This window comes from Miscanthus floridulus, chromosome 5, assembly GCF_019320115.1.
Source record: "Miscanthus floridulus cultivar M001 chromosome 5, ASM1932011v1, whole genome shotgun sequence".
NCBI lineage: Eukaryota > Viridiplantae > Streptophyta > Magnoliopsida > Poales > Poaceae > Miscanthus > Miscanthus floridulus.
Window position 1 is genome coordinate 65,588,214 of NC_089584.1, and position 21,768 is coordinate 65,609,981.

At 41.9% G+C, this 21,768-nt stretch overlaps 1 non-coding gene across 1 annotated transcript; it reads left to right on the forward strand.

The window, feature by feature from the left end:
- Positions 1-21,169: 21,169 nt before the first annotated feature.
- On the forward strand, positions 21,170-21,276 carry LOC136455808 (small nucleolar RNA R71). Its single transcript, XR_010759274.1, has one exon. It is a non-coding gene; the product is annotated as a small nucleolar RNA R71 (small nucleolar RNA).
- The last annotated feature ends 492 nt before the right edge of the window (positions 21,277-21,768 follow it).

Sequence of the window (21,768 nt, forward strand, 5' to 3'; positions counted from 1 at the left end):
TTACAAATAGATTACATCACCTCAGAGTCATCGTTATTACAAAACAAGTATTGTAAAGTACGTGGAAGCAAATAGTTTAACTTACACACCCGAGTTCAAATACAAATACCAGTTTGCTGATCACAACCCACAAAAGCATTCAGATAAGAGAAACAGAGATCATGCCCGTGATCTAGTCTTCATCACCCGCCGGGTGGAGACAATACTTACAGAAGCCCTGATATAGAAGGTCATCTACAACAAGAGGGAATAAACCTTGAGTACGAGAATGTACTCAGCTAGACTTACCCGTCGGAAACCAAAACAAATGACACCAAGGATCATGCATAGCTTAATTTAGTGGATCTGGCTGGCACTTTCTTTTTGTGGAAAAGCATAAGTTATAATGATCAACTCTTAACCTGAGCTAGCAGTGACTTTTAGCCATTAACCTGTCATCTATATTAGCACCTGTATTAAGCAATCATTTGATTAAGATGCAAACATTAATAACCATAGCTGGTATATATCGTGGCAACATTATCATCATCATCCATTTAACCATATCGTTAAATTAATTGAATCTACATTGCCGCTGCTCAGTCAAGTTCTCACTATCCGGGAGAGACGGCGATTCGAATCGATTTCTATCTAGCTAGAGGGGTATTCCTAACACAAACCTTGCTTCCCCTGTCAGGGTCACAAACAAGTCACCTTTGGTACAATTCAGGAGTCGCGAGTCTGATCAGTGCCGCAAAATCAGAGAACCACTTTGCCATGAGTGATCGGTGACTTAACTCGCCCTTGGGCTTATGCCAATGGCTCTCCGCACATCCTTACTTCCATCCAAATTGCGACCCCTGCTCGCATTCCCGGCCTGAATCGAACTACTAGGCTTCGTGATCGAAATGAGTTATCCGGGCAGCTAAATGTTAGGCTGTGTTCAACATGACATAAGGACGTACAACGTATCAGTCCTTAAACGACACAGACGGAGTCACTATGTCCAAACCTACACAAGACTCCGCCCGGTCTTAATTCATTATTAACATGGTTCTTTTCCACGATAGCAAATATAGCCAACCATAATCCACCTCATCCTAAAGCTCGCAGGTGATAGGAAATCACCTGACTTCTACCGCACTAAGCATGGCTAAGCATTTAGTCCGTTCCTAAACTTAATTAGGATTCAAGTGCGATATCTGGACAAGGATAGATATATAATGCAACAATTGGTTCCAACCAATTCCTATACTTAATGCATCATCAACGAATAAAAGATACTCAAGATATTTGTAAAAACATGGGAGACTTAATATGCTCCAGGGCTTGCCTTTCAGGAAAGAGGATGGTTGGTGGTCAGGGCACTCGGGCAACTCCTCCTCATCGACTGCTTCATCGATTTCCTGCACCTCAGGCTCCTCCTCCTGGCTCGCTCCCTCGAACTCCAGAAGCGTCACTCCCTCCGGCACACCTATTGCATGTATGCGCAAGATAAATATCATGGATGCACATGAACGAAGTTAGAAATGCTCGGGGAATGCACATGCTTACTGCAGTCCGCATTTTCCGACTTAAGCTCTATTCAAATCACTTTAACTTACCAAGTTTATATAACCTAATGTACAATTGCTCATCTTCAGTTAAGGACCTAGCACCTGCACCTAAGCATGTTCTCAAGTTAGGCTAGCACCTAAACAATCAACAAGAACATCGCAACTGAGCACACACAATCATTCGTATTTCAGCAAAATAGGAACTTATATAGTGGTATAGTAAACTGACCAAAACTGGAGATCTACAAATCGAAATGACAGGCAACAAGACAAATTGGAAAGCTTATGAAATTTCCTACAATTCACTTTCAGACCTCAAGGCATGATTCCAAACCTTACCAGGTCGAATTTATAGAACCACATAATCAGGTCTAACAAGACAGAGAGCAAGCAAAACTATGATCTAACTTTGAACAACTGTAGCTCCTAAACTACTGGGCCAGTTGCCACCAAATTTTGATAGGAGCTAGATACATAAGTTATCTACAACTTTTGTATTCACCACATTCCCAGCAAAGTAAAATATCATGGGGAACTTGGTAAAGTCCCGAGAACTATCCAGAAAGACATAATGCTAGGAAATATTTATTAACTTATGTTGCAAACAAATAATTGGACAAAACCAACTCTACTCACTTATCACACATATCACAAGAACACCAGAAAGTAAAGTGTTCACCACCAATTCATTTCTTTTAATGCCTTTCTTAATTTATTTAATTAATTAAGAGAAATGATAAACATATATGAGAACTACATCATTTAATCTATAAAAATTACAGTAGGTGCTACATGCTCCAGGTAGACTACTATAAAAATTTCATGTCATTTGAGTAAGTATAACATCCTACACAAAAATGACAAGACATAAAGGCTTAAAATGACATAATTAGGAAACCCTTGTGAAAAGTGTGAAGCAATAGATTTTATATTTTTTCCAGCATCCTTAAGGTACTAGGACATTCCCCACAAAATTTCATGGTCATTGGATTCAAAGATAAATTACAAAAATTCACACAAGGATCATTCAATGATAAAAGGAAAAATCTATAACTAAAAAACCATACATGCAATGACATTCTAATTTTTACCAGAGCTTCTACTAAGCAATAATAGCTCACCAACAAAATTTTATAATTTTTGGAGCACAGGAACTCAAGATATAATTTAAACAAGTTTGCATGCATTTAAAAACACATTTCAAGTTTCAATTTAATTCATCCAAAACTTCCACTACAAGTGTTCATGTTATATTTTTCCTAAATAATACACTTCACTATGATCCTAACAAAATTAGAACCACCCAATTTGGAGCTACCAAACTCTAGATATAGATTTTACAAAAAATCATCAAAACTGGAAATAATTGAACTGGCTTTCAATTCAAAGTGACTGACAGGCGGGGTCCACCTGTCAGCTGGCCCACACGTCAGCGATACGAAAAATAGGGGAGGGACCGTCGTGGTGCTCTGGTGAGCTTTTCCTCGTTAGCATGGAGGGCTTAGGCGGTTGCGTCATCACCGACGCCATCTCCGAGCCGAACCGCATCGAGGGATGTACGGGGCACGGCGGATGGTCCCTCGGAGCATGGACGGCGGTGGCCATGGCGGACAGTGGTGATACCCGATGGCACGCTGGCCAACTCCAGCCACGGTATCACCCAACGAAAGGCGTTAGAGCTACCAAGAGACCTAACGCAGAGATAACCTAAGGTAAGGGCAGCTAGGGTAGCGCCGGTGAGCTTGGCCGTACGCACGGTCACACGGTGGCGCCCCGAGCATCACGGCGGCATTGCTGTTCTGGCTCAACGGTGGTGAATCCTAGGACTACATCTTCGAGGTAGACACTACGGCTCATAAGGGTCCTCATGCGCGCACTAAAAGAGGTAGGAAAGGTTTAGAGGCGGTCGGCCACGACGAGCTCGTGCTCGCGGCCATAGCGGACACAGTGAGGTGCACCGGAGTGTTCCCAGGCACACGCTTGGTTGCGTCTAAAGCTACTCCTACCAGAGCATAAGCAAGCTAGCACAGTGTCGGAACGGCAGAATAGGCAGCGCATGGTGCGGTGGAGTGTCACGACCACATGAACCACAAGCACGGCGTGCTCCGGTGAAGTCTCCGACGGCAGAAATCAAAATGTGCCTTACCAATGGTTCAAGGAGATAGAGCGAGAGGTCCAGGAGGTGGAGTGGAGGAAGATGCAGTGATGGCTGAGATGGATTGGCCAAAGGCACAGCGTTGAAGGCAAGCTATGGTGGCAAAGCGGGTGGCATCGGCAATGGCGAGCAACAGCTTTGCGAGAGAGCGAGTGGGAGGCAGAGCGCGTGCGGGCGAGCGGAGAGGCAGCAGGGCGTCCTCCACTTCATGCCAGCCAGCGCGCAGCGCTGTCAGGGCCAGCCGGGCGTGTGGTGTCCACGCGGCGGCCACACTCTAGCCTCGGTCGGACATGACCGGCCTGATCAGCGCTGCCATCAGGCTTGATGGAGCCGACTGACAGGCGATCTTCGATGATGCTTAACTCGTAATTGGCTCAACCAAATGCTAATCTAGTTGAACTACATGGTAGAGCTAAGTGAGTACTCCAATTGACTCAACATGAGCTCAAGCTAATTCGCCATGGATTTCAATCTACAAGGCTCCAAAGTCGTCTTCATGAAACTGGAAAACAGCTCCAACACTTAGAAAATTTCTAAGTGTTGGAACAGCACTGATTTCTAGCTCGTGTGCCCAATTTGAACATGTTCTGCACATTTTCATGATTTGGCTCCTAAACAAAGTTTGTTCCTTATAAAAGTTGCTACAACTTTGCTTTAGGTTACTCAGACATGCAAACACTCTAAGCTATACTTTTTAAACAGTCAAACCCAGGAGCTCTAGGGGTCCACAATAGTCAAACCATGACTTGGAAACCTAATTAGGCAAAATGACCAACATGAACATTGTTCCTAAAGACCTTCTCAGTATAACTAAGTTGCTTAAGAGGATAATTAGCCACACCACACATTGGTCACACCAAAATCAAGCATCACATGTATTGAAACAAGGAAAACAAGTGACTTTGTTACTTCTGTTTCAAAACCATGTTTCATGTCTTTCATGAGTTTGTGACATTGTACTAGCTAACCTTGTTTCACTAAAGTGTGTTGCACATGTTGCACTTGAGTGTTACACACTATGCATTTCCTAAAACAATCACACATAGAATGTAACAATATGTTGCAATGTTTCAAAAGCATGTTTCAGACAATTCCAAACTCATGAATGGATGAATGATGCTCATGTTTATGAAATGCAAGTGCAAATATGGAGGCCAAACACCTGAGGTGTTACACTTTATATGTAAAAGGTTTGGTTGATGGGAACCCGATGAACAAGATGTTGGTAGACAAAGGTGCTTCTGTCAATCTCATGCCTTACACCACTTTTCGCAAACTTGGCAATGGACCAAGAGATCTGATTGAGACCGACATGATGCTTAAGGACTTTGGGGGTAATGCGTCTAAGACCCGAGGGGCAATGAACATCGAATTAACAATCAAGAGTAAGACTCTGCTCACCACATTCTTTGTCATTGATGGAAAAGGGTCATACAGTTTGCTCCTTGGTCATGATTGGATTCATGCGAACTGTTGTGTACCATCGACCATGCATCAGTGTTGGATTCAATGGCATGGAGATGATGTCAAGCTGGTTCGCGCTGATGAGTCTATAAGTATCGCAATGGCCGATCCAGTCTTTTGGGAACTAGGAGACTTTGAATGCTTTTCTAGCAAGTTATGGGAAGGAGGCTTCATTAAGATCAGCAATGAAAGCCAATAGCCGATGCAAGCAATCGGCTCTAAGAGTTTATTTTAGTAAATAGTCACGGCTTCACATCGGCCATTGGATTAAGGAAGAATAAGCATTGGTCCTGGAGATGGGCTTAGGCCGACGTATGTGAACGCTAAGTCAAATCATAAGCGCAATTCAAAGTTGATAGATCTATTAATGGAAGCTTTGTTTCATTTAATAAGATGCTTGACCTGGATCGATCGATCATTTAACCTTTGGTCTAAAAAAGTTCTGGTACAACCTATCAATAGCGATCGATGAAAATATTTGAAGGGATATTATCCTGGCATTTGATCAACACTTGATAGCCGATTCATTTGGTCGTCGGCTCTAATAGCTGGTACCAGAAAGGTATCGCCTCTAGTTCAAAAAAAAGATCTTCAAATATATAAAAGCCAATACGATATGTATCGCCTCCAAAGCAAAAAATAAAAACAAAGACATTCATGACACATACAGGGGCATCGCACTGAGATACATTCATGGAAGAACAAGAGACTTTGTTCATTGATTCACCCTAAGTACAAACTAATCAAAGACCTTGTTCACCACATCCTGAGTAGATGTGATGTCCACAATGGCCTTCGATGCAATGACAAATTCTTCGAGCAGGTCCTCATGTTCCTCAGGGCCATCGCCCATCGGGAAACCAGTCTCCATGGCGTGGAGCTCGTACCTGATCTGGACTTGCACCGCAGTCAGTGCCACCGACGTGCCATGATGAACGTCGTGGAGGGCAATCTCCTAAACACGGGCTAGGATGTCTTGGAGGCGAGCATTGATGAGGGAACCTCGAGCATTGATGGCGTCCGTGGCCGCGTTCACCGCTAGTTGGAGAGACTCCAACTACACTATCAGGGCTTGCAATCACAGGAACAGAAAGACTATCAAGATAAAGGCAGTAGAAATCAGAATGGAGGCATTCCTGGAATTCATCTTACCCGCCATCACGACATCAGACTCGGCTAGCCACGCTTGAACGGCACTGGCCTCCTCCTCGGCCGCATGAAGGGCTGCTTGGAAGACCCTGAGATGGATCTCAAGCTAGTCATTTTTCTGAGTCACCTCAGACTATTGATCCTGGGATGCCCTCCACTCTCGGATGAAGCGCCGAGCATCATCGCCGTTGTACAAGTCAGAGGAATCCGATGATGAGGCCAACGTAGAAGATGCAGTGTCAGAGGGCTCACCGGCCCTAGGAAGGGGACGGAGACTATCGCTCAAAACAAATCTATAGACAAATCAAAATAGTTCGTCATCACAAGCAGAAGATGTCGATCTCACCTCATGCGTCGGAGGCGCTGGTTCACCGACATATTCCCCTCTGGGGCCTCCTCCACCACACGTTGTTGCAGTTCTCCTCGCCAGCCATGAAGTTGATTGGATCTATAGGAAGGGAGGAAGGCCGCTACAGAGCTCTGCGAGGGTGGAGAAGTGCAAAGGAACAGGAGCAGTTGCGAGTGTGGATGTGTTCGAGGCCGGAGCCCTCGGCTAGTATTTGAAGCCATGGAGTGAAGAGGTGGATGCCTCGGGACATGCAAAAGACAAACGCAATTAATAGGACGTGAAGCGTCACCTCGCTAATATCGAAGAGAATACAACGCCAGGTGACTAAGGACAGAAGATCGAAGGGCTCTCTTAATAAAGGCCGTGTTTTCACACCTAAATGGGATTAACATTGGGAGTCTGGAATTGGCTATTTTCAAAATCGACTCTTTAGTCGGAATAAAGAAAAACACAGTGAGACAACGAAAAGTGTGGTTGTCATTGGTTCTACACAAGACATATGTTGATACATGGATTACAAGTCTAGAACATCCTAGATCGTTTTCAACACTTCTAGCCGAATAGCATCAGCTTCTGTGATCTATTGTTTATCTTCTTCGGTTGATCCAAGAATGCTCTCGAGGCTACTTCAGATGGCTCTGCCTTCTTTGACTTTGGTCAGTAGTTCCTGTTTCATTTGTTGAATGGCATCAGGTATTTGAGCCAAGGTGGACTTATGATGATCAATGGCAGTCTTCACATTTCCTAGCTCCTTCTCAAGTTCTGCATGCCTAGCTTCTAGTTGAGACAATTTTGGGTCAATACTAAGGGAGTTCTTCAAGTGATCAATCGACTATGACAGTTCTTTAGCCTCTTGCTTGTTAGAGTTCCCCTTGGCCAATAAAGTTTCATGATCAAATAGATTCCTATGAGCCTGTTTCAACTTCAGGACCTGATCTTCAAAGATAGAAAAAGGAGACAAGACTCTAGAGAGAGCTAGGGATGGATTACCCTTGATGGCCAAGAAGACTCTATGCATTGGATCAGTGTCTTGGACCAAATCAGCTATATTCTTCTCAAAACATTGGTAGAACATCTCCTTGTTGATTTTTGGTCTCTTCTGGCAAGGTTTTCCTTGGAGGAAGTGGTTGACGAACTGATTTCATCTTCATCAAGATACTTCTCAAGATTGAAAGAGTAACTTAGGGCTAGAAGATTGAGTGCCTATATATAAGGAAATATTGATTAGGAGGTTTAAATCAATTTATAACAAATGGATGGTAAAGAGGATACAGTACCTTCTCTGTAGTAGCCTCTATCTGAAAAGAAGGAACAACTGATGATGCACCAATAGCATCTGGTTGAATCGGCTCTAAGCTTTGAACATTGGCATCTGCAGTATCAAGGAAATTTTTAGTTTATAATTATTGCAGAAGAATAAAGGGACATATAACTTCCTTACCATCAGTTGTATGCCGATCTATGGAATCAACAGCCTGAGTGTCCACGGCAACAGGGTCACCTTCGATGCCGATAGGATCATTAAGTGGACTGTCAGGCTCCTGATCTTGCATGGGTGTTTCCTCAGGAAGTATCTAGCATGGTAAGAGTCCAGGTGAAGGATGGAAACTGAGTAAATCAAAAAGTCAAAGAAAATACTCTGACAAGCATCAAGGATAAAGCTCACATTTTCTGTTGTTATGGAAGCATCGGTTATTTCAATCGAAATCGACTCCTTTTAAGGATCAGTCGATGGGGGTTCAATTGGTGCTAAGTCAAATGCCTGGGATAGCAGTCCTGCACCTAGAGTAGGTTGGGACGCAATGCTCGATAACTGTGAAGGAACGGGATCAGTAGTTGAACAACATTTTGAGAGGGAACTGAAGTGTTTACCTAAGCAGCCGACGGTCTTGTTCTGTGGAGCCTCTTCCCAGCAGTGGTTTTCTGGGTTGTCCCTTGAGCCACCTTGCGCTTTGAAGAATGATATGTTACAATAGTGGAGGCAGCATGAGTTTTCATCAATTTCTTCAGTGAAGGTGCAGCCGATCCCATTCTTGAAACTAGGCATGGTGGCTGGTAATCTATAGGATGCCCTTCCTATCCAAGCTTGGAGGATCAAATTCAGCATCCTAAAAAGGTGGCTTAGAACAATTGGTAGAGGAATTCATCAAGCAGTTTTCTTGAAAACAAATGGCAAGTTACCTCTCTGTCAGAAGCAAATTCCCCATCCAAAGCTATGCACAAAGGGTGAACCAACCCACAGAAAAGATGAGAGTGTCATTCTTGCCACTAGGAGTCAAAGAGAGTGGAAGAGAAGCTAACTCTGACCCAGTTATGCAAGCAGAGGGAAGGAAGATCTGACCCCAGCTGGAAAACTCTGGAGACTTTTAGTACTTCACTAATATCCTCTCTTGGCCTCAGTATATCCTTGAAGAAAAGTTGAGGAGGCAATTGGCCAAAACCGAACTGACGAGCCACAAAAGAGGGTTGTAAAATTCATAGGTTGGAAGGTTGCCTGGGAGGAAGGGACCTATGGCCATTTTGCCATGACCATGACGAAATTCGGCTGGAAGGACGTAGGGCTTGATAAAGGAATTAAAGATTGCAGCCGCCGTCTCATCCGAGCAGCCTAATTCAAATCGAAATTTGAATGGAAAGATCAACTCATTGTCTTCATCCTCGTCGTATGGCAGCCAAGTTAGGATGTCTGCATCAAACCCTCTATAAAACTTTTTGAAGAGATGGCCAATGTCAATATCGATTGTTATGGCCGATCCAGCCTCACCATAGCTGTACACTGACGAGTTTTTCCTTCTTCGCCTCTATATTCCTCATCAAAGTTGGAGGAAGGGAAACTCAGGTTTCTAAGATCAAGCCTTACAATCTTGTACATGTATAGGTTAAGCCACAATTGTATCAACCACCAGGGGCCACTGATAGCATGCACTGGTCCATTCTTCAGTAATTGGGCAGCTACTTGGTACATCAGATGATAAGCCGCTCCTAACAGATACTTTCCAAGATGGATGTCCTTGCCTACTGCTAGATGCTCGGCCATGAGTTTATGATTGTAAGTCAAGACACAAGATGACCCACAGAAGATGAATCTCTCAAGCCACATGTTCAGAAAGGCTACATAGTACCTTTCGCTAACATTTGATTCGTCTCCAATATGGTTCAGAATGTAACTGGCCCATCCTGTGCAGTCTGATATCTTGGCTAATTTCTTGGATCTGGCACTCAGGTATTCATAAGGCTGCATTGATCCAGTAATTCTAAGGCCGGTAAACATATAAACATCAGCCAGAGTGATCGTCATTGAACCATGACCAAATACAAAGGCATTAAGGGCATTGGACCAGAAATTAGATGCGGAAATCAAGAGTGAATCATTCCTATCCATCCCGGATAGCGAGAGTGTCAAGCATTGATTCAGATCATAAAGCTCCCAATCTCCACCCTTTTTCTCAGACACCCTATGGAACCAATTTCTCCATCCCTTAGGCATTTTGGGTTAATTTCTGAAGGGAGTTTTGGTATTCCAAGAGGACAAATCCACTGCAAACTGTTTGAAGGGGATTTGGTTGGTTTCTTGACGGATGAAATCAAATAGATCAGGATCACCCATAGGCCCAAGAAAATAAACATTGGAAGCAACAGCTGATGGAATCAAGATTTCGTTCCTCATTTCCTAAAAATCGGATAAAATGAATTTAAGGACAAAGGAAATATAGGGTAGCGACCGACATTTTGAGAATGGGAATTTGAAAGCATACCTCGTGGATGTGGTTGTTGGTCGCCATTAAAACCAAAGTAGATTTGAATCTGAGGAAGGCCGCTTGAATAAGGGCTTTACGGGGCGGAAGATTTGCTAGGGTTGAAGCTTTGGCGATGGCGGCGTCGGCTGTTGAGATTTACTCAAGAAAGAAGGGAAAGCAAACAGGACGAGTGAGTCAGAAAGGATACTATTGGGACATTATATAAGACTCGGTCCGGGAAGTCAGGAGTCACGCGTATATATCGGAGCAAAATGGTTATGGCATGGTAAACAGATAAATAGGAATTTTGGAATAAAATCACTTTTATCCCAAAATTGGGGGCATGTGTTTACACCAAAATTTGGAGAGAAAAAATGCAGGGACTCGAAAGCTCCCTAAGATCATGTCATCAAGGAATCGATTGCATGAAGGTCGGTATCAGCTAATTCGAATGCAACACTGGAATCGGTTTTCTTCAGATAGTGCCAGCAGATAACGACAAAAGATATGATCGGCGCCGAGAAAAACATGTTGGACTCTACAAAAAGAGAAAGATTAGGGTCCAAGTTATCTTAAATTAGGAATGTTTTCTCTTAGGCCAAAATTGTGATGAGTCGTGCTTAAGTAGGATTCATACGTAGGTTCTAGGTATAAATATTGGACCCCAGCTATTGTAAAGGACACAATCAATCAAATACAAGTTACTTACTTTTTTTGGCTCCAGCCACCCCTTAGAAGTAGGAGTAGAGTAGATCTTGGTGACCTCCACTGTGACTCTGGTATAAGCTAGTTATCGACTCTTGTTTAGTTCAAGTACGGCTGCATCGATCCGGTTGACCTCCACTGCTCGAACTAGATTAAGGTCAAGTTATCGGCTCTATCTAAGGGTGGCGTTCCTTCGGATAGATTCATTAAGTTACCGATATTGCTCATTGCTTTCATTATTTATTTAATTACAGTAATATCACTTTGTCCGATTGGGATTGATCTAGATCGGCCTTATATCATGTTTAACCCATCATTTATTAATCTAAATTCATCTAATCTGCTCTTCAAATGATGAGTTATGTTTTATCGGCTATTTTATATCAATCTTGATCATGCATAGTGTGCGTTTAAGGCATGTTTGGTCTTTAATAGATCTATTGGCTAACGAAAACCGTTCCATGGCCCGTTATCATGGCCTGTGTGATTCTGCCTCACACCCCACTGTTAGCACCATGGAGTGGGGATCGTTATTCGGTAGATCTATTCCTGATAGGGCATGACTCTAAGTGTGCGCTATGCCTAAATCGGCTATTTTAGCCGATATCAAGTGCTTTCACATATGCAGTTCATGTCATGAGACCGTTGAAGTAAAGATAGGTTGAAAGATGTGTTAGCCCCATGATCTTATTATTGTATTATGGCCTACATGATTCTGCCTCATGCCCCACTGATATTAGTAATAAGTTAAGGTCATCGAATTTATCACTGTTTTTATGGCCTGCATGATTCTGCCCCATGCCCCACTGGTCATAGTGGTAGATGAGATCTAATACGTTCATTAGATTTATCTCTATTAAATGGTTAAATGATGATGAGCTGCTTCTTTTATACAAAAAGGGATTCAGTTACTTGCAGTCATTGGCTTAGCACAAACTGATTCTTGTTGATATCCTATTGCCATTGATTAATATTTGTCTAAATAACGAGATTCATCCTGAATGATAACCGATTTTTCTTTCATAACCCCATGAGCTTTAACTAATTTATTATGAGTATGCTGGAATCGACTATTTAGTCGATTTCCTTCCACATTGGCTCTTAGAGCCACACATTCAGGACTGTCTAGCAACACCGGCATGTTCCTCCTTAAATTATTGATTAGCTTTCTCTCCTTGTCAATTGCAAGGTCAAATTGACTGGCACGTCTCGAGAGGAGTGCGTAGGATCGATAACCCCTACGCTGAAGCTAGGCGGATCTCCAGCTCCATCAAGCAGACCCTTCTGGCTTGCTCGTGTGCCCTCGGCACGGGACGAAATTTCGTGCCGATAGTCCGAAAGAGGGATTAAGGTAGATAGAGCTAAAATTGAAGTAATTGAACAGTTACCTCCTCCTATAAATATCAGAGGGATCCGCAGTTTCCTTGATCATGTTGGTTTTTATCGCCACTTTATAAAAGTTTTTTCACATATTGCAAGGCCACTTACAAATCTTTTGGCTAAGGATGTTCCCTTTGAATTTGATGATGCATGTTTGAAATCTTTAACATTCTTAAGAAAGCACTCATCTCTGCATCAATCATTCAACCCCCTGATTGGTTACTACCTTTTGAAATTATGTGTGATGCTAGTGATTATATTGTAGGGGCAGTTTTGGGACAAACTGAAGATAAAAAGCATCATGCAATTGCTTATGCTAGCAAAACTTTGATAGGACCTCAACTTAATTATGCAACAACTGAAAGAGAACTCATGGCTATTGTTTTTGCTATTGATAAGTTTAGATCTTACTTAGTAGGAGCTAAGGTGATTGTTTATACAGATCATGTTGCTTTGAAATATCTACTCACTAAGAAAGATGCTAAACCTAGATTGATAAGATGGATTTTGTTACTCCAAGAATTTGACTTAGAAATAAAAGATAAAAAGGGAGCTGAAAATTTTGTTGTCAATCACTTGTCTAGAATGCAGTTTGAGAATTCATAGGAACTGCCCATCAATGATTCACTGCGGGACGACATGCTCTTCAAGGTCACAAAATCCAACCCCTGGTACACAAATATTGTTAACTTTATGGTTGCAGGTTATGTGCTACCAGGAGAGAACAAAAGAAAGCTTATCTATGAAAGTTGTCTCCACATATGGGATGAACCGTACCTCTTCAGAGTCTACTCTGATGGCCTACTCAGAAGGTGTGTACCGGTGGAAGAAGGCGTCAAGATCATCGAATGATGTCACTCATCACCATATGGAGGACATTATGGTACATTCCGCACTCATTCAAAGATCTAGCAAAGTGGATTCTTTTTTCCAACCATGTATGAAGACATGAAAGACTTCATCAGGAGGTGTGGAGCGTGTTAGAGGCATGGGAATATCAATTCAAGAGATGCCATGCCACTCACCAACAACCTCCAGATTGAGCTTTTTGATGTCTAGGGTATTGATTACATGGGACCGTTTCCAAAATCAAAGAACTGTGAATACATCTTGGTGGCAGTTGATTATGTCTCCAAGTGGGTTGAAGCCATGCCATGCAAAGCAGCTGATGCTAAGAACTCTAAGAAGATGTTTGGAGAAACAATATTTCCAAGATTCGAAGTTCCAAGGGTGGTGATTAGTGATGGAGGAACTCACTTCACTGACAAGAATTTTCATACTTACTTGTCAAAGCATGGAATCCGTCACAATGTTGCTACTCCATATCACCCTTAGACAAGTGGCCAAGCAGAAGCATCAAATAAACAAATCAAGAACATTCTGCAAAAGACGGTCAATGAGATGGGACCTACATGGAAAGATAGACTACCTGATGCACTATGGGCATACAGAATGGCCTATAAAACACCACTTGAAATGTCACCATATCAACTGGTCTATGGGAAGACCTATCATCTACCTGTTGAGCTAGAATTCAAGGCTCACTAGGCCCTCAAGTGATGGAACATGGACTTTGAAGCCACAGGAACCAAGAGGAAGATGCAACTCTCTGAACTTGATGAATGGCGTGAAAAAGCATATCACAACGCCAAGATTTCCAAGAAGAGAACGAAAAGATGGCATGACAAGAGGATCAAGAAGGAGTTCACCCCTAGAGATAAAGTATTACTTTTTAATTAGGGTTAAATTATTCAAGCATGGAAAACTTCAGAGCAAATGGGAAGGACCATTCAAGGTGATAAGCACTTCGTCACATGGAGCGGTAACACTTCAAAATGACAAAGGTACGTTATTCAAGGTAAATGGCCACCATCTCAAGATTGTTCTAGAACCTAAACAACCACCTGAAGATTTGGATGAGGTAGATTTCCTGATTTTACTATAGATTTACACCACTACCATCCTCCTTACGTTTTGTAACACAAAAATATACTTTTTGAGATTAGATAGGGATTAGAAACCGTCGTGAGAAAAAACACCACGAGAGGATGACATGTGGGGTCGGCCGGCCCCACCTAGAGGCCGCCTGGCCCACTGTCAGTCCCTCTCATGCCTAGTCAACTCACTCGTGTCTTCTAGATCCTTCCTTATTAAAATCCCACAGTTTTTTAACGCATTGGGTTTTTTCTTGTTATGAGACCTCATATGGATAGATCTTGACCCCTGCTGCAAGTTGTTCCCCCTATATAAGTGAGCCTCTACCTACCTCCATAGCCATCACCTCAAAGCCTTCTCTCTCCAATAGCAGTAAAGCTCTCCTCCTCTCTAGTTTCCATGGCCAACAAAAGAGATCGTCCCCTATTATTTTGACCCTAGCATGAAGCCCAACGTGCTTGCACTAACCGTTGTACCTCTAGAAGTTACCCCCATTTGCTCAAGGTAGTCTTACTTCACCGATGCCATCTATCGTCCCGTCCTTGTTTTGCCGCCGCCACGTCCACTTCTTGAAGACAAGCCACGCCAACAAGAGCCTTGTCTAGATGTCTAGAAACTGGTCAAGGTGACAAAGGAGATCAACCTCCTTCCTCTGAAGGGACATGAGGTGCTGGCCAGAGTGAAGACCAACAAATTTGGAGATGTTACATGTGCAAAATACAAATCGGTCACCCCTTGTACCATCATTGATGGAGTTCGTGCTATGCCGAATAAAATCAAGGTTGTTCCGCCAAAGGAGAAGAAGAGGAAGGCACCATCACCACCTATCCTAGAGGCTGAGAAGCATCCAAGGATGACTATTGCTCTCTTAGAGAAGAAGATTGAAGACCTCTCTGATGTTATCTATACCCTAGAGAAAAGGATTGACGAAGAACACGTCTATCACAAGAGCCTGCAACATGACCTAAATGCTTTGAATCATTTTGTTGCTAAGATGAAGAAGTGAGAATTAGGTAGTCAATAATAAGGCACGAGTGGTTATGTCAAGTGTTTTAAAGATAGTATTTTTAGGTTACTCACTTAGCTCAAATCGTTAGAATATTGAAGTTTGTGCTAGGTAGTCAAAAGTTTGTGTTTAGTTTGTGCTTGTGTAATAAAGTGCCTTATATATTAATGGAGTCTTATTATTATTATTATCTACTCTCTATTTCTTTAGGATATTTGTTTTGTCTCCACATGTTGTGCATAAAGGTATATAGGAAAACAAGTATGGGGAGACACACCATGACAACAAGACGGAATACAATCACGAAAATCACGAAATTCAAAAAGCAACGGAACAAAAACCATGCTCGCCAAAGTTGGACCGAAACAGGCCTAAGAGTGGGCCGCTCGGCCTCCTACATGGGCTGGCTGGCCCATCACAGCGCCGCCTCACCTTGTGCTTCGTCCACGATCAGGTTTCAGCCCAATACACTCTATTTTTATATGTTTCACTTTCTGTTTCGAACCAAAAATTCAAAATCACTTAATAAAACAACTTTAAAATCTGAGGAAAGATTATTTCAATCACGACTTAAGGATAGACTCACATAATACTTTTCCTGAAAGTCATGCTATTGTTGGGAACTTATTAGGGACCCCATGTTACTTATGTTGTTGTGGAATGAGATATAGTAGAATAATGAGAACTTGATTCTTGATGTCTTGTTATTGGAAAATTTTATTTCAAAAAGTAAAAAGAATAGCTACACCTCTCCTTTGTGGTAGGCAATGTCCTAGAGCCAAATATAGACTAGAGAAACATTCTACATATACTACTTGTCACTGTGTTGAGTTTGGTCAAACCTTGTGACCCTTGTTGAGAAACTTATCATGCTCTCAAGATCAAGATCACGTACACTCCACATATATCTGCTGCTCCTACACTAGGAGTACGCAACAACATGTTTTCCATCCACCTAAAAATGTTCCACTCTTATATTGGGAATAGACACAAAAATATGCTTGATAGGATAAATGCTTCAAGTTCCTGTAAATGTCTCTCTTGAAAGGTTCCAATTGTAGAAAGAGAGACATGGGCTATGCAAAAGTTATTCAGAAAAAAAAGAGGGAAAAGAAAAAGTATTGAAAAAATGGACAAGTGTCCGAGATATTGAAAACAATGGGTACTTAGATGCCCGCCCGAAAAAAAGAAAGAGAGATGAATAAGATAGCCCATGTTTTCTTGCAAAAGTGTTTTTCAAGTTTCAATCAAGAGAGATATGTTTCAATGAGCATAGTAGAATTATGTTAGCCATCATATACATATCCACACACATGCACATCTTGATCTAAGAGTATGACATTTTTCTCCTCGGATCCTCATTTTGACTTTACAATATATGCAATACAAGTATGTTTTCATATTCATCCCTACCTGAACTCCACATAAGCTTTTAGAAGTAAGCAAAAAGAAGGCAAAGTCATCAATGCCTTGTTGAGGATCCAAAAATACCATATATAATGAGAGATCTGAGAGTACTACAAAAAAAGAAGGTAAGCTATGTTTTGTTTTCAAAAATCTTAGAATGTTTCTCCAATTGACTTTACTGAAGGAAGATGGTGATCTGTTTCAAGCTGTTCCATTCTTCAACCGCCCAAAGTTTTATGATAGACACTTTGAATCCTGTAGTGCATACATGACTAGGAATGGTTTTATGTTGATGTCTTCTTCTAAGGTTATGTCTTAAGTAATCCATCCTAGCTTTTATCGAGGACGAGTAAAAGCCTAAGTATGGGGGAGTTTGTTGACGGTAGTTAACATTCATCATAAACCATCAATATAATTGTATAAATAGCTAAAATGGATCACCAATGTAGACTTATGGGTTTAAACTAACAAATTCCATGAGTTTTGGTGAATGTGTTTTCAGCAGGATTTAATCAGAAAACCACCAAGGAGGACCTATTCGTCAAAGGAAATTATGGAATTTCACCGCGTAAACGACGTGGGAAGACTCGAGAAGACTCTAGGAGGCTCTCCATCGAAGCGGGACACATGTCACTAACATGTGGGGCCAGCCAGCCCCACCTACAGGCCAGCCAACCTATGGGCCCCCCATGTCAGCCTTCCGTTGCTATGTCGGTTCTCCACCGCCTTAAGGATTGCATCTCCGCCGTTTATTCAAGTTGGTTTGATCTAAGGGCTCAGGATTGATGCTCCGGCCTATATATACCAACCTATACCCCTAGGATAGATGCCTCATTTGATCCTGAGAGCTGAGAAGCTAGAAACCCTAATTCATGTCCACTAGGATCAAGGCTAGCAATCAAGAGAAGATTAGTCCTCAATAGGATCTAGTCTTGTATTAGAGATAGTGAGATAGAGTGAGAGGGAAGAGTTTGGAGGAGTCCTAGCCTATTGGTGCTCTCTCTACGGCTTGTACCCTAGTGAAATCAAGTTCTTCTTGAGCTTGCTTCTTAGATTTTTCTACTAGTCGACTTATAATTCAAGTAAGCATCTTGTTCATATTGTTCTTCAGGTTTGCGACTCTCTTTTCAGTACTTTAATCCTTGTAGCTCCTGGGTTAAAGTAGTATTCATAGTGTAAGCATGGTGCTTAGACTCATTTACTCGTGAATGTACCCTATTTTCCAGATCGATTGTAGCTCATGAGGGTGACTCTTATAGCCTCGTTGAATCCTCTGTAGTCCACCTCCTGTTAGTAGGCCTAGCAGGACATTATTGCTATAGGAAACATACTCTGCCTGTATTTTCTCTAGTAATATCCCTAGACTTGAACAATAGAAGACAAAGCTTACTGAAGTTAGAACTAGAAGACCTTACCAGTCTCCTCTACACTCCTATTATCTAGCCTTGATTGTGAAGTTGGGATAACTTAGATTTGGTTAATCTCACACACATTTTCTCGGGTTTGATATAAAACTGGGTACTCCTGGTGAAGTGCTACATCGGTATAATATCCGTGCACTTGTGGATTATTCTCTGTGCATTAATTTATACCAACACTTTTTCTCTTGCAAGAGAACGTTTCTCGCCATAGGGGCTGAATGGGACGACACTCTGGCAGCGAGAGATGGAGGATCAACCTCCATGTCGATGCTTGCCCAGGACGATGAACTTCTCATTGAGCGGAACGACACTACACGCTTGAGCTTTCCGACGATCTTGCTCATTTTCCTACAAAATAGACAAAAGACAACACAAGTCAGTCGTCCAGAGGGTTAGTCGTCTGAGATTGCCTAAAGAATTTTTCTAATCAATATTTTGGCATGACTTCTACCCTAATTCTTTTTAATTTTCTCTCTTGATTTAGACAACACTATCGCTCTTAAGCCCTCTCTTTCTTGCTCAAATTTTAGCAGCACCTCTCTCTCTCTCTCTCTTACTCAAGATTTTAGCAACACGTTCACTCTCAACTTTCTCACCCTTTTCTCTCACTCCAAAACTACTTCTACCAAGAGAATTTTAAACTACGAGATTGGGAATTGGAAATTCGAACTCAGGAAGCTGGATTGTAGTGTGAGTGAGTGAGTTGAGCAGCCAGGAGGGGAGGTATTTATATGGGGGAGAGCAGCAGGCCGGCCGGCCAAGTGGTGGGGCCGGCCAGCCCCACATCATGGCCAAATGGCCTCTCCATTTTCCTGATGATCTCTTACTTCGTGGTTAAGGAAAATATCTGCTCCTTTGGTGCTTCTTTCGGTGGAGATACGACCAGAATGGCTGGTGGAGAGATGATGGAAGTGATAGTGGCGGTTGAGTGGAGATGGAGGTAGAAATAGAGGTGATGGTGGAGGTAGAAGTGATGGGTAGTGGTTGAGTGGGTCCCATGTGTCCCCGTATTTCTACCATATACACATGTATATAAATGCAAAATAAAAATATTTTATGATACTATGAAATATAAGAAGGTGAATGATGGTATTTTTAAATTTTTATGCCTCCTTGGTAAATATTTCTTACGGGTTTTTATGCTCCGTAAAAATTATTCACATGGGGCTTGAATTTTTATAATGCCATGATGAGTATTTTTATTTTATTTTTCTAATGCAGGTGTTGAAAAGTAAATATGTCGAAGTAAAATATAATGCAAAAAATGATTATAGACAACTACCAAGTTACCTTCCAGCGATGGTTCGGCATTTTAAGTCCACCGAACCGGATTTCTCCGTTTGCGTTTATTCTTTGGATGCATCCTTCGGTCCCGAAGATGGAGACCTTGATGGATGAACTTGTTTCTTACACCATTCAAAATTAGAGCATTGTTCTGGTCTTGGTTTGAAAGTGAATCGTTCTTTCTTGCCATTGATATGTAATTTGATTTCTCCAGCTCCAACATCAATGTGCGCATTTATAGTACTCAGGAAGGGTCTCTCAAGTATGAGGGGTGTCTTCATGTCCTCCTGCATGTCAAGTACTACAAAATCCATAGGAACAAAGAAGTTTTGTATTTTTACTAGAATATTCTCGACAATTCCTATAGGGTAGCAGACCGATTGGTCAGCTAGTTGCAAACACATCGATGTTGGTGTAAGTGTTGAGTAGTTGAGCTTGTCAAAGACCTTCTTGGGCATGACACTAACGCTTGCTCCAAGATAGCATAACGCATTCTCAAAGTTCTGGCTTCTGATTGATCAATCGATAGTGGGACACCCTAGATCCTTCTTGACAGGTGATGTATTTAGGATGGCCGCACTACACTCCTTCGTTAACTTGATTACTTCAGTGGTGGACAGTGGTCTTTTGTTCTTGAGGATGTCTATGAGGTACTTCGCATAGGTGGGTACCTGTATGGCATCTAGTAGTGGAATATTGATATATAACTTTTGAATTACCTCCACAAACTTACCAAACTGCTCATCCATTTCGACTTTCGGTTTTTGCGTGGAAACGGTAGGAATGTAGTGTCATGAAAATCTTGTTGTAATTCTTGTTCTTGTGGCTCAACTTCTTCAACTTCATCATTTCTCTTCTCCTCTTCCTGCATTACCACTTGTGTCTTACCTATCCAAGTCGGATACGGCAGATCATGAGTCGACTTGCCACCTCTTATGGTTATAGCGTTGACCTTTTCAAGGTTAGTAGCAAAAGGCAGAACAGCAACCAACTAGGCTAATTGAGATTCTATCTTTTTATTATAGCTAAGTTGGTCTTTTATGGCAGAAGAAAAACTATCCATTTTAATATTTATGATTTCTAGGACCTTATCATTAAAAGCAAGCTTTTTAGAAATATTCTCATTAATCTTAGCTTGTTCTAAGATTAAGTCTCTTAAGGATGGTTGCTTGGGATTAAAAGAATTATAATTGTTACCTAGGTACTTACCTTGGTAAGTTGACCATTGTTGATTCCATCCTTGTCTCTGTTGTTGTGAACCTGAATTGTTGCCAATGATGTTTACATCCTCTTGATATTCAGGGAATTCAACCCCCAAATATTCTCTACATGTGTTTTGAGCATTGAAAGCATCTTGAATGGCCTGACGATCTCTCTTGTAATTGGCTCACTGTTCGAGCCAATTCAACAGTACGTCCATCTTGGTTGACAATGCATACACCTCTTCTTCTACTTCTTCACTCTTATTGCATGATTGGATGTTGCATGATGACCAGCCTTGATTAGAGGCTATCTTCTCCATAAGAGTTTCAGCTTTTACAAGGGTGTGACATAAATGATCCTCCAGTAGTAGCATCAAGTTGTTCATGAGCTTTCTGAGTTAATCCATGGTAGATACTTTGCATGAGCAACCAATCTTCCATTCCATGGTGAGGATAATCTAAAATATATTCTTGGAAACGTTCCCATGCTTCTAGAATGGTCTCTCCCTTCTACTGTTGGAAGTTGAAAATCTTTCCTCTTAAGGCATTGGTCTTGCCTACTAGGAAGAACTTTTCTAGGAAGGCCTTTGAAAACTTTGTCCATGTATTGATGTTGTCTTTGTTGGTGTAGAACCATTGCTTCGCATTTCCCACTAGTGAGAATGGAAACAAGCAAAGTAGTATGATGTCTTGAGCAACGTCCTTGATGACGACTGTGCTATTGATCTCTAGAAAATTCTAAAGATGAGCACTAGCATCTTCATGTGCCTTTCCACTAAATGGGGTAGCTTGCACCATGTTGATGAGGCTTGGCTTGAGCTCGAACTCAAGGTTGTTGGTTTTGAGTTTTGGTCCAATGCAAATGTTCTCGATGCTCAAAGCAGAGAACTCACGCAGAGTTTTGTCAGCCATAGCTCAGAAACTGGTGTTGAGCTTCCTTTTTTATATGGTTGATTCTGATTGGAAGTTGTTGGTGAATCACAACCAATTCTATAATACCCTATATAAGATATGAATAATGACAACAAGGGCAAGCCTG